We start from the raw sequence: 12,869 nt of genomic DNA, 5'->3' as shown, positions 1-12,869 counted from the left end.
CTGGTCTCGAACTCGTGGGCTCCAGTGATTCTCCCACCTAGGCCTCACAAAGTGCTGGGATTACAGGCGTGAGCCACTGCACCCAGCCAACCATTTAAAGAAATGTTTTGACAACTTATCTAATACCCACAGATTGGATCTAATCATTTAAAAAACACAAACTTGGTTGTAGACTTTCTGTCCTTCTGAGGCCCCATGACTATGCAGTCTCAAACTATTCTCACCAATCACAAAGGAGCATTCTGTTTAGGGCTACTTTTAGCTTTGCTTAGACCATCCCTTTATTCAATTAATGTTCGAAACATCATACAGTGGTGGGGAACAGCCACGCTATGGAGTGCGCAATGTTTGTTAAAAATTAAACAACCACTCACCCCTCCCTCCCCCAGTGACCTTTTCTTATCTAATCTTTTTCTTGGCACTGGTAAAGAGAACAGGCTTTCTTCACATAATCACTCCATGGTTTCTCAAAAGAACATAAACCAACCGCCTAGCTGAGGGGGCCTAGGGTGACCAGGTCTTCCTATCTTTTGTGCAGAGCTCCTGTTATGCAAAGGAGTTTGGGAAGATACCCCCCACCTCCCCGCAAAAGTTTTCCTATGGCTTTAAAATAAGAGGTACTTCAGGAACATTAACTGTTCACTTTCCATTTAAGATACGGTCTCCTGGAGATGTTGATGTGCCAGCTGGTCTTGTTGAGAGGCAGTTACTGATCTAGCAGGTGTTTATAGATTTTCCACCTGTCTTGTTCTTTTTTTAAAAAAAGACAACCTGCAACTAACTAACTTTATCTCGTATGCTAATGAGACAGCTGTGAAAGAACACAAAATCAAAACGCTTCCCAGGATTCACAGCTCTATTGTTCCTTGGCTTTATGGTTTGGAAGGAAAGCTGATTTATATAGGCAGAGAGTCTCTAGATAGGTCCTCAGCTGCCCTGTCCTGTTGTTTTGGAATGCGAGCAGCACGCACTCAGATCTACTGTATGAAAAGGACACCCCGCACTCTGAAATTCCGTCAGCTTCACAGCTCTCTCATGGATTCTCTCAGAGTGATGACTCTCCTTCCCTTTCTCCAGTGTCTGAACACTACGTGGTAAGGGACTTTCCACACACAATATTAGTCTCAGCAGACAAAAGGTGCTTTCCTGGAGAAGAAAGTGGCAGTATCTTCCAGAGACAATTGGAGTTTTCAATCGTTGGTGGAGTTATGGGTTTGAAGGCTCCAACTTTACTGGGTAGAGTCTCACGCCTCACAGTGCCTTGCCCTGGGACCCACTGGTTGTGTGTGGGTGCTTGTCCTCAAAACCGTAGCTGCCCAGTGCCCCTGGAGACCCACTTTACCCAGCATCACAATTAGGTGCTCTGCCAGCTCTGGAGCATGGAGGGGAATTGTCTGGTAAGAATGGAATGTTTTCCACTCTCTCCATCAAGAACTCGAAAGGCTGACTGACAGGTGCAAATGCGAATTGGGTCATCTAGGCTGAATTACAAGATGCCTGGTGGAAGTTATGAGACTTCAGGAGGAAGTAGGAGGGATGGAATACCTGGAATTCCTTGGGGGCCAGGAGAGCTGAGCCATCCTCAGAGATGTGTGCATACTGTAAATCTCATTTAAGGCAGGGCACTGGTATTGTGGGAAGCGCAGTTAGGGATTAGAGGTATTCCAGAAGTAAGATCAACAAAGCAGTCTGACACCCTTTGGGGTGCCAGATATTATCACTTAGCTTGAGGACAGGGGAAAGAGGGTATAGTGAACTCTATTGCTTTCTATAAAATCTAACAGACATCAATGAGTCCCAGAGGATGAGGAGCTACAGTGTCATCTCAGATCATTTCCGAAGGGAAAGATAGATGATCCCATAACTCATTATCTCCAAGAGAGAATGAGATTCCACATGCAAGATAGAAATCCAAACCCTTTTCACCACCTTCATTGACTCAGATATGTAAATGGCCTTAGCTCATAGCCTCTAAGCCCAGAGCAGACAGTGCACCCTGGTTGCTGATTGCGTACCTCCTGATGGGTTGTAACTGTGTGCTTTATGGGGGGCTAGTGTAAACATTCTCATTGCAAAGCGTCTTGTACGGATGAGCGGACACAGAGTGGCATTTGCCGGAGCTGAGCACCCCTGACTTCAGAGATCACGTTTGGCAAAGTGGTTTGTTGCACTACTTGGCATTTGAAACATCCCAAATAGGTTTGTTTTATGGGGTTGGGGGGTGAGGTGAAGAGAGTGGAGCTTTCTGTCTTTCCCCACTAAGCAGGAGGGTCCTCGTTTGGGCTTTAGGCCCCTTACCTTGTTTTCTGGGCAGAGGAATTCCCCCCAGGAATCCTTTGAAGGCCCTCCCAGTTTCAGAGCTCCCTTATTTTCATCTCTCCACTTCAATGAGCTCATTCACAAAGGCTTTCCCATAGCCCAGGATATGATTTGGGCGTGCCTGCTTGGGTTTTGTGTGCCTCTGTGCCAGGAAGAGAACAGGCACAGGGCTCTGCTTGGCTGTTGCCGGCATTCCTGGGCTAGTGCGTCACGGGGTCTCATGGTGACAGCATTCCACTAGAAACACGGAGTCACAGAACCCAATTTTGAAAGGAATCCTCTCTAAAAACCTTTCAGGATGGAGAAAACAGTGATTTCAGAGAGTTAACATTGCTCCTCAAAACAGTGTTTGTCCAGGAAATTAGTAGCGACTTGTATGACACCCTATTTCTCCTGTGATTTGACTTTCCTAGATGTTGATTGCTCCAGGGTGTGGGGCTTCTTTTCCTCTATACCCAAGGCCACCTAGTAGAAGGGTTAAGTGCATGGATTTTGTTCCGGGCAATCTCTGTGTTCATAAAGAGAAGTGGGGAAAGGGCTTTAGCATTTCAAATGTAAAGTAACCTTTGTTAGAAAAATGGCTTATTCATTCTTTCATTCGTTTATACAAAGGTAAGGTCTGGCTATGCTTAGCTACCCAGGGGAAATCAGAGGCAACTGGATCCTCTAGGGATTTTTAGCAATATCTGGACACATTTTTTATTTGTCCTCACTGGGATGTTTTTACTGGCATCTAGCAGGCAGAGGCCCAGCGATACTACAGGGCACATGACAACTTCCCATCATAAGAAATATATCCTCCCAAATGTCAGTAGTGGTGTTACCAGCAAGGGGTCCCTATCCGGACCCCAAGAGAGGGTTCTTGGATCTCACACAAAAAAGAATTTGACGTGAGTCCATAGAGTAAAGTGAAAGCAAGTTGATTAAGAAACTAAAATAATAAAGAATGGTTACCCCATAGGTAGAGCAGTGGCTTGAGCTGCTAGACCAAGGATACTTATTGTTACTCCTTCATCATATGCTAAACAAGAGGTGGATTATTCATGAGTTTTCCAGGAAAGGGGTGGACTATTCTCAGAGCTGAGGGTTCCTCCCTTCTTCAGACCTTATAGTGTAAGTTCCGGATGTTGCCATGGCATTTATAAACTGTCATGGCGCTGGTGGGAGTGTCTTTTAGCATGCTAATATGTTATAATTAGCATATAATTAGCAGTGAGGATGGCCAGAGGTCACTTTTGTTGCCATCTTGGTTTTGGCGAGTTTTGACTGGCTTCTTTACTGCAAGCAGTTTTATCAGCAAAGTCTTTATGACTTGTATCTTCTGCGGTCCTCCTATCTCATCCTGTGACTAAGAATGCCTGACCTCCTGGGAATGCAGTCCAGCAGGCCTCAGCCTTATTTTCCCCAGCCCCTATTCAAGATGGTAGAGTTGCTCTGGTTCAAACGCCTCTGACAGTGGGAGGTTGAGAAACTCGGGGGTAGACCAAGGGCGAGGCAGCAATCTCAGCCTGTGGAAAACATTTTAGTACATGCCACTGTAATGTCTAAAGTCATTCAATTATAATGTCAAACTCACTGCAAAATATGCATTATCCGAATATCTCTTATAGTTAGCTTTCTTTCTCTCTCTCTCTATTGTTCTCTCTCTAATTCTGTATTTTAAAATCATATATGTACTGACCAATACAGTGTTTGGCTGATCATTGGAAAGGCAATTGGAGAAACTTAGCAGCCCTGTTGAAGTCCTCGACATATGCCATCTCCATGCAAATTCACTACAAGGCACAATAGTAAAGTGTGGCTATGATATTATCATCTTTGAGGGACCTCATTTTCCCTCCTAAATCCCTAGTCTCAAAGCCTGACTCCACTTTCTTCTGCCAGCCAAGAAGCTTGTCAAAGCCTGAGGGCATTATTGCTCTTCCCCCACTTCTAGCAGATGGCCTCGTTGTGAGACATTTAATCCACGGACTGAATCAGTTACAGTAATACCAGTGGCTTCTGCACATCAGCCTCAAATAACAGTAGCTCAATGAACATAAATGACATCAGAAAAATACAAGTAACTGAAGAAATTACAGGGGTTTATGTCTGCTCTTTCTTCATTCAGAGAATGTTATTCTGTGGGCATTACTGAAAAGGGAGCTTTTGTTAATGACTGATCTTAGAAACCAGATTTCTTCTACATTGTGGCTCTGCCAACTCCAACGTGAGACACCGAAGGACAAGTCGGGGATTTTTTTCCATTGCAACCAGCAAGGAACAGAAAAGAGTATGAAGGTTTGCATGTCATAAGTAGCACCCAGCACACAGCAGCCCCACCCAGCCCCACTGATGAGAACTGGGCTCCACAAAGACCTCTGGCACATGGGAGGCTTGGAAGTGCATGTAGTCTTGTGTGCCTGGGATGAAGAAGACATGGGTTTGCTGAGCCAGCGTCTGATCTGCAAAGTGCTTCATCGTTTCTTCACCATGTGACCTCTGCAAGTGACTTAGCCTGCCTGAACCTCAGAATGCTCTTCCACATAATGAGACCTGCATGAGAGCAACTGTCAGGTCACATCTGGCTCCGGATCCTATAATTCTTTCTGTCTTCACTTTCATCCAGGCCCTTTACAGTCAACCAAGGACCATGGAGAGTTCTTTTGGCTGATTTTTGTTTCTCATAATCTGACTGTCTTCAATAACTGTATGAGGATTCTTCAGAGAAATACGATCAACAAGATAAACCTATCCTATTGACAGATATGTCTATTTATCTATAAATTAAATATAAATAATATAGATATAAATAGATGTATACATATATAGGTGAATACAGAAATAGATATAGATACAGAGAGAGGAGATTTATTATGGGAATTGGCTCATGCTATGGCAAGATATGGAGAACTAGCAAAGCTCATTGTGTAATTTAATCCAAGACTGAAGTCCAGAAAGCAACAAGAGCTGATGGTGTAAGTCCTAGAGCCCCAAAACCTGGGAAACAGAGCCTTGATTTTGCAGGGCAGGAAAAGGTGAATGTCTCAGCTCAAGAAGAAAGAGAATGCACTCTTCCTCTCTCTGCCTTTTTGTTCTCATTAGGCCATCAAGGGATTTGACAGTGCCAGCCCACATTGTTGAGTGATCTTCTTTACTCAGTCAACTAATTCAAATGCTAATCTCTTCTGGAAACACTCTGGCAGACATACTCAGAAATAATGTTTTATCAGCTGTCTGGGCATCCCTCAGGCCGGTCAAGTTGACACATACAATTAATCACCAGAGTAGAGTTTCTAGTAATGCTTTTGGTTCTTGTAACTATTTTTGAGGGCACAAAGAGGGAGCAAGGCCACTCTTTGGAAACTAGCCACAGCCAACCGTGCCAGCCAATTCTAAAGACATCATGTGGGGAGAGTGAGCCCTACAGTTCCCAGGTGTTGGGTCCCCATCCCACCACTGGAGGCCACCAATAAAGCAGGTGATGGAAGGTGGATTTAGGGGCATCTACTGGAGTGACATTTGACTGGGACCAAGTCAGTTGAGGATGCATCATGTAGATTTGTAGTAACTAAAACATGGCTACATATGTAAGGTGAGGGAAGCATCTTCTTTCTACCCAAATTCTCTCTTGTTCTTCTGCTAAAAGCAGAGCTACTTGAACCACATGAGGCCCAGTTTGTCACCTCATTCTCACATAATTTTTTCTAGTTTATTACTACAACATTTTAATGAAAAGAAGGCCTCTAAGACAAATGCCCCAAGAGGAACATGGAACATTCATCTTTATTATTCTTTTGGCTCCATTTGACCGAACTCCTTTTGTCTACTTAGCATATTCTTATGGTTTCTTGGATGCAAGTATTCTGTTTTTTTCTCTCTCTCTTCTTTGATTTTTGTCTGTTTTTTTTTCCCGACCTATACAACTGCCATTGAATATAGTGATGCATTAAGCATAATAAACCTGTAAATAACTGATACTGCTTCCTCTTCCAAAATTACTCTTCCACCTTTTACATCTATTTCCAAATTTCTTGTTTCTGTCTGCATAACAAAATACACCTCTACCTTTTCCAACATATTTCTAAATTAGTACTACGCAGCATGCCTTCTTTAAGGCAAATAGACAAATTTAAAATTATATATTAGAAAACGCTTCATGTTCTCTTCCTTTCTGTAAACCACCTGAGTTGAACCTGTTTCAATTCCTCTCTGCTTTGCATCACTTCCTTGCTATTTGTCCATATCAATAATTAACCTGTTGACCTGTCACTCAAGACTGTAGGAAATCTTGCTAACACATTTGTGTCTGCTTTTATCACCTTTCACCTCTCAATGCACACACTCTGCTAAACTGAGATTGCGTTCTGGTCTCACAGACAGACAATTTTCACATAGCTCCGTGTTAATATTGTGGGGTTTTTGTTTTTGTTTTTTTGAGACAGAATCTTGCTCTGTCTCTCAGGCTGCAGTGCAATGGTGTGATCTCGGCTCACTGAAACCTCTGCTTCCTGGTGCAAGCAATTCTCTTGCCTCAGCCTCCCGAGTAGTTGGGATTGCAGGTGAGTGCTACAACACCCGGCTAATTTTTTGTATTTTAGTAGAGACAGGGTTTCACCATGTTGGCCAGGTTGTTCTCAAACTCCTGGCCTCAAGTGATCTTCCTTCCTTGGCCCCCCAAAGTGCTGTGGTTACAGGTGTGAGCCACTGTGCCCAGCCCAACTCTATGTTAATATTTTCACCGACACAATGACCTCCCCATTTCATTCTGTCCCCTCAGGTGCTACACAACTTTCAGGTCCAAGTAACAACTTTAACAACTGAGCTTCATTCATTACTTTAGGGTGGGCTGTATATTTTTTCAATAAGTGTAAAGTTGGTTGGATTGTCTATTCTTAGCATCGTAACTATAGTTCAATACAAGAAATCTTATACCCCTAGTTGGAAATACCCTTCTAGAAAATCCATGTGCACACTGGTTTCAGGAAGCTCAATAACCGTTGAAAGTCACATAGAAGTTCAGTAGTCTGTAATTCCAGAGAACTCCAGTAGAGATATACAAGACTTGCACTAGTCAAGGTGATAGTGAATTAACTGTGGTCTTATATGTCCTGTGTCCGGAATCAAAGACATCAAAACCAGCTAAGATAGTCACCAAGTTCCTTGTTACCGAGGGGCTCACATAAGTAAAAAGGCTCAGATCACAAGGTCAACACACATTATTGCAAAAAAACACACAACTAGATTTGAAGAAAATGTACATATAACACCATCACTGTAGACTTCAAATGCCCAAAGTTGATTTTCTTTTTATTTTATTTTATTTTATTTTTTTGAGATGGAGTCTTGCTCTGTTGCCTAGGCTGGAGTGCAGTGGCGCAATCTCAGCTCCCTGCAATCTCTGCTTCCCAGGTTCAAGCGATTCTCCTGCCTCAGCCTCCCAAGTAACTCGGACTACAGGCATGCACCATCATGCCTGGATAATTTTTGTATTTTTAGTAGAAACGGGGTTTTGCCATGTTATCCAGACTGGTCTTGAACTCCCTGACCTCAGGTGATCTGCTAGCTTTGACCTCCCAAAGTGCTGGGATTATAGGCATGAGCCACCACGCCCAGCCCCGAAGTTGATTTTAAACTGTAATACAGAACATAGTAAATTTGGAATAAGTAAGTTCTTGCCACAATACATCTACTCTGAGATGATATAAACTAATCACCATGGTTAGCTAAAGCTACACTTAGGAAAGTTCCTTTGAAAATTGATGGAATATAAGCGTTTAGAGGAACAGAACTGCATAAATAACTACACATGATACTTTAAAATGTATTTCTAGTTTTTATTTTTGTTTGTGACACAAAGGATAAATGCTTGAGGAGATGGAGACTCAATTTTCTATGATGTACTTATGATGCATTGCATGCCTGTATATAGGATACCTTCTACTGAGATTACATGCCCTTCAAAATATTCAAGCATGTATTTGTTTATTAAATCAATTGAAGGTATTTTATATAATGAACAAAGTAAGTGATTGATAAGCTTTCATTGACTAGAAAATTATCAGGCAGATATAATAAAGTGGATTATTTTAAGAAGTATGGCCAAGAATTTTTCTCAACAATTGTCAGTAATCAGACAAATTCCAGTAATTGGATTTACCTAAAAGTACTAACTTTGATATTATTATTACTTGATTTATTTAGTATTAAGAACAGGATCCCGGGAAAATCATACATTTTTTTCTACAGATAATTATTGAAACATAGTAAATGAATTGTCACCAATCCCCTCAAATACAGTAGGGTTAATTAAAAAGTTAACATCCAGTTTTCTAACACTAATAAAAGAATGAATGAATCAAAATTAAAAGGATGAGACTTGTTCAATAATAGAGAATATTGTATTCTAAAAGTAAAGAAGAAAAATAACTGGAAATAATTATGTTTGGGGGCTACATTTTTCTCGTATCTTCACATTTTGAAGAGGAAATAAATTGACATTATCATTGTATAATATTAGTCAATTAATTAACAACTCAGAATCCAAATAACAACAATTTGGAAAGATTGATTAATACTACTACTGTCTATTTATAATTACTCTGTAACACTTTAAAAAAATCTAAAGCAGCTAAGCTTCTTGTAATTCCCTTGGGTAATCTAAAGACAGATTAGTTTTTCAATTACAAATATAAACCATCTGTGCCAGAAAAAAAAAAAGCCACTGTAGTTTATGCTTACTTCTTTATTTAGGGGTTTTAGTATTTCAATAATTCTAGCATGTTTCTACCATGTCCAATTCAATTAAATCTTAAATGTTCTGAGATTATCTGTCAACCGAAATAAGACATGATGTCTTTAAATTATAAGATCAAAGATTCCCCATAGTTTGTCAAATTGAGTATGGAAAAGAACATGCTATGCACCATTAACAACACTGAGCTAAACCTCAAAAGAGGTTAAATATGGTGAGATGGAAATCGAAAGGCTTACTCTGGCTTTAGCAGCTAATGGAGAGACAGCACAGCAAACACTCTCCAATACCAGCACCAATATGAAAGGGTTATTAATCGTAGCAATGAACAATGAATGTACACGGAAGTACCGATTAAGGAGTTCACGCCTCTATGGTAGCCATGCAATAACCACTCAACTAAAACTTGGGGAAACCTGCGTCTATTCTGTGGTACTAACCCCACGTGCCATCTTGCAACTCTGAAGTTTCGCAGACCTATTTCTTTACACAACGAAGAAGGGAGGTGCTGTGGAAGTGGGGACCCCACCATGAACCTCTTGCTGGGAGTCATGGCAATCACTCGTTTCTTCCTAAAGGAGTTTGTGCACAGGAGCAGTGAGGGATTTGCAAGAAGGGAAGCTACATATGGAAACAACAAAAGGATCCTCATTATCTTCTGTTCTCCTCCTTCCATACTCCTGTGTAACTGAGCTCAATAAGAATCTGCATATCCTCAGAAGAGTAGCCTTCATATTTGTGAAGTGGAACTCAAGTGCTTGGTGAAGCTAAAATCCAAATGAAAATTGACAGCTCTCTTACACATATGTATGGCTGCACCTCTTGGAAACATGTGCTGCAGTTTGTCTTGGATCCTTTTTTCTGCCCTTGGCTCTTGGGTCACCCTTTTCTCTTCATTTCGCCCTCCTTCTCTGGAAAGTCTCAGTTAGTTTCTTTTTCTTTTCTTTTCTTTCTTTTTTTTTTTTTTTGATGGAGCCTTGCTCTGTTGCGCAGGCTGGAGTGCAGTGGTGTGATGTTGACTCACTGTAAACTCTGCCTTCGGGTTCAAGCAATCCTCCCACCTCAGCCTCCCGAGTAGCTAGGATTACGAGCATGGACCACCATGCCCGGCTGATTTTTGTATTTTTAGTAGAGACGGGGTTTCACCATGTTGCCCAGGCTGGTCTTAAACTCCAGACTTCAAGTGATCCACCCGCGTCGGCCTTCCTGAGTGCTGGGATTACAGGAGTGACTCATCCTGCCCAGCCGTCTTGCTTAGTTTCTTCATCCTATGCTGTATCCTAAAATGTTGGTCCTCTTCCTTGTTCTGTAGCAGGCTCCTTTCACACTCTGCATACCTCCCCCACCCAAAGGAATTTCAAGTTCCACTGGTTCCAAAATGTCCCCATTTCCATTCCAAATCTTATTTCTGAATTCTATGTCCACATATTCAATCACCTGGAGATCTTCACTGTCCCTTTTGTAATCTGTTCCCTAATCCAATTTCTCATTCACAACCAGCCTCAGAATCCTAAATTGCGGCTTATAAAAATCCGGGTTCCTGGAACCTGGTCCTGTCCTAAGGAGAGAGAAAGGTTGAGGCAGAACTAGACCAGTGGCTTTATTAAAAGATACTACAGTATCTTTGATGCCTAAAACTTACATTGTCTCAGGAACTAACTGGCTTCTCTTTTTAAATTTCTGCCTTCCACATTCTTTACTTCACCACAATGAATTGTTCATCTATATAAATTCATAAGGATGGAAATGGTCTTCATTTTTTCCCCCGAAAACATCTCTCCAATCCTTTTAATTTTCTATACCAGTGACACTTTGTAGTCAAAGGTGGCAACATGTCTTTCCAATATAACTACAAAACCTTCTAATTAATTAATTGTGTACAGACTTGCTCCCTTCCAATTCTGTACACTGTTGGCAAGGATCTTACTAAATACATCTCATATTCCCCTACTGAAGTGTCTACTATGGTATGTCGTTGGTAGGACAATCTCTAAACTGCTTCCACATCGACTCATGAGTTTACACAAAGTTGATATAATCACTCTCCTTGCAATCTCTGCTCCAACCCAATTTCTAATTAACAGCCAGCCTTAGAATCCTAAATCGCTGTTTGTAAATTCCAGCTGCCTGGAGCCCCATCCTGCCCTAAGGAAAGACAATGGTTGGGGCAGAAGTAGAACACAGGCATTATAACAAGCTCACTGGAAAATTAATATGCATCTTGAAATTTGAGAGCTACTGCTCGGCATAACAAATGCCTTCACTGCACCCCATTGCACTGGGCTTTAATGTTTTTGGTGTTCCTAGTTCTGGCTCCCACAACATATGTATTGACCAACTTCTATACATCCATTACTTTTTGGGGGTGGTCTTCCCTGACTCTAATTTAATGGAGTCTCTAAAGTGGCCACCTATACACTCAGGTTGCATTCTTGTAGTGTTTATTATGTTTCAGTGTTTTGTTTATCTCTGTGTGGCTTGACGGTGGACTCCTTGTGGATATTAGCTCATTTTCTTGGCCAGCGCTGTGCTGTATCCCACATACAGACAACAGGGCCTGGAAGACCCTTAGTTTTTGGTGAAAGGCTTAAATGACAAGTTCAGGCTGTTAAAAGATGAGGTGATTCAACAGTATGGGGCTGAATGAGGAGAAATCTGCATATGAGCAAGACAGGAAGAATCTCCCTGCATCGCCAGAAAATTGCATGTCTACAAATGCCTCCCAACCAGATAGCACAGAATTTCAGACACAGGTAAGGCATACAGTTCCATCAGGCTGGATGCTAATATAGAAAAATGCCAGAAATGGAATAAGAGAGTGTCCAGAATGTATAAATGTGATACACTCCATTTGTGCTGATTCTAGTTGACAGACAGAATTAGAGACTGAAAAAGCAGATCTGAACCATTTCAAATACACTACACTCATGAAAGCCGTTAATAAGCCAGTTCTTTGTACATCGGTGTTTCCTAACTCCACAGCAACCAAGAAGAATTTGAGCTTGCTACTTGTATATCCATCTCCATTAGAATAGTGTAAGCCATTCTTTAAATATTTAAACAAGGCACCCACGTCCTTCTTGCTCATAAATGTTCTGTCTTAGCCCATGCCCAAAGCATGCCAATTTCATCGATATTCACTTTAGACTGAGCCAGATGAGGTCTATTCTTGCAGTTTCCCTGAGGGAATTTTTGTGGAGTCCTTCTCAACATCTGTGGCATCAGAATGGTGCTTTGGAATTCTCCTTTTGTTACTCTGAGAGGTTTTGAACAGTCCTCAACTCTTGAAAATCTGTGGCATCAACAGAACGTAGACCAAACTGAGCCCTGTTGAACTAGAGCCTGCTCTTCAACAGGCCTGGAGCTGACAGCCATCTGACATGAACATAGATCTGGTGTTATACTGGAAAAGAATTTTTAAAATCTTCAACGATTTTCCTTCACTCTTTCTGATTTGTCGATTGCACAAGCTCAGCACTTTCTGCTTGCTATACGATTCTCTCTTAGTCCCTAAGGGTTGTTCCGTCTTTCGATTTATTGTATAAGCCATGATACATTCATCATTTTCTCACCCCTTGGATTTCGTTGCCTACTTTTACTTCCATTGCAACCAGAACCTTCTTCAACTCTCATTTTCAACACTCTTGACATTTTTTTCTGCTTCCCAGACATAAGCAAGTTAGTTTTGTTCTATATCATCTCAAAGGAACTCTGAGACAGGGGTCTCAAACTCAAGTGTCTCCAGGGTCCCAGAAAGGAAAATTGATGTGAAAAGCAAGATGGGTGAGAAAAACCTACAACAGAACAAGCACAGAGA

Source organism: Macaca nemestrina, chromosome X (genome assembly GCF_043159975.1).
Source record: "Macaca nemestrina isolate mMacNem1 chromosome X, mMacNem.hap1, whole genome shotgun sequence".
Taxonomy (NCBI): Eukaryota; Metazoa; Chordata; class Mammalia; order Primates; family Cercopithecidae; genus Macaca; species Macaca nemestrina.
This window is presented reverse-complemented; position numbering follows the sequence as displayed.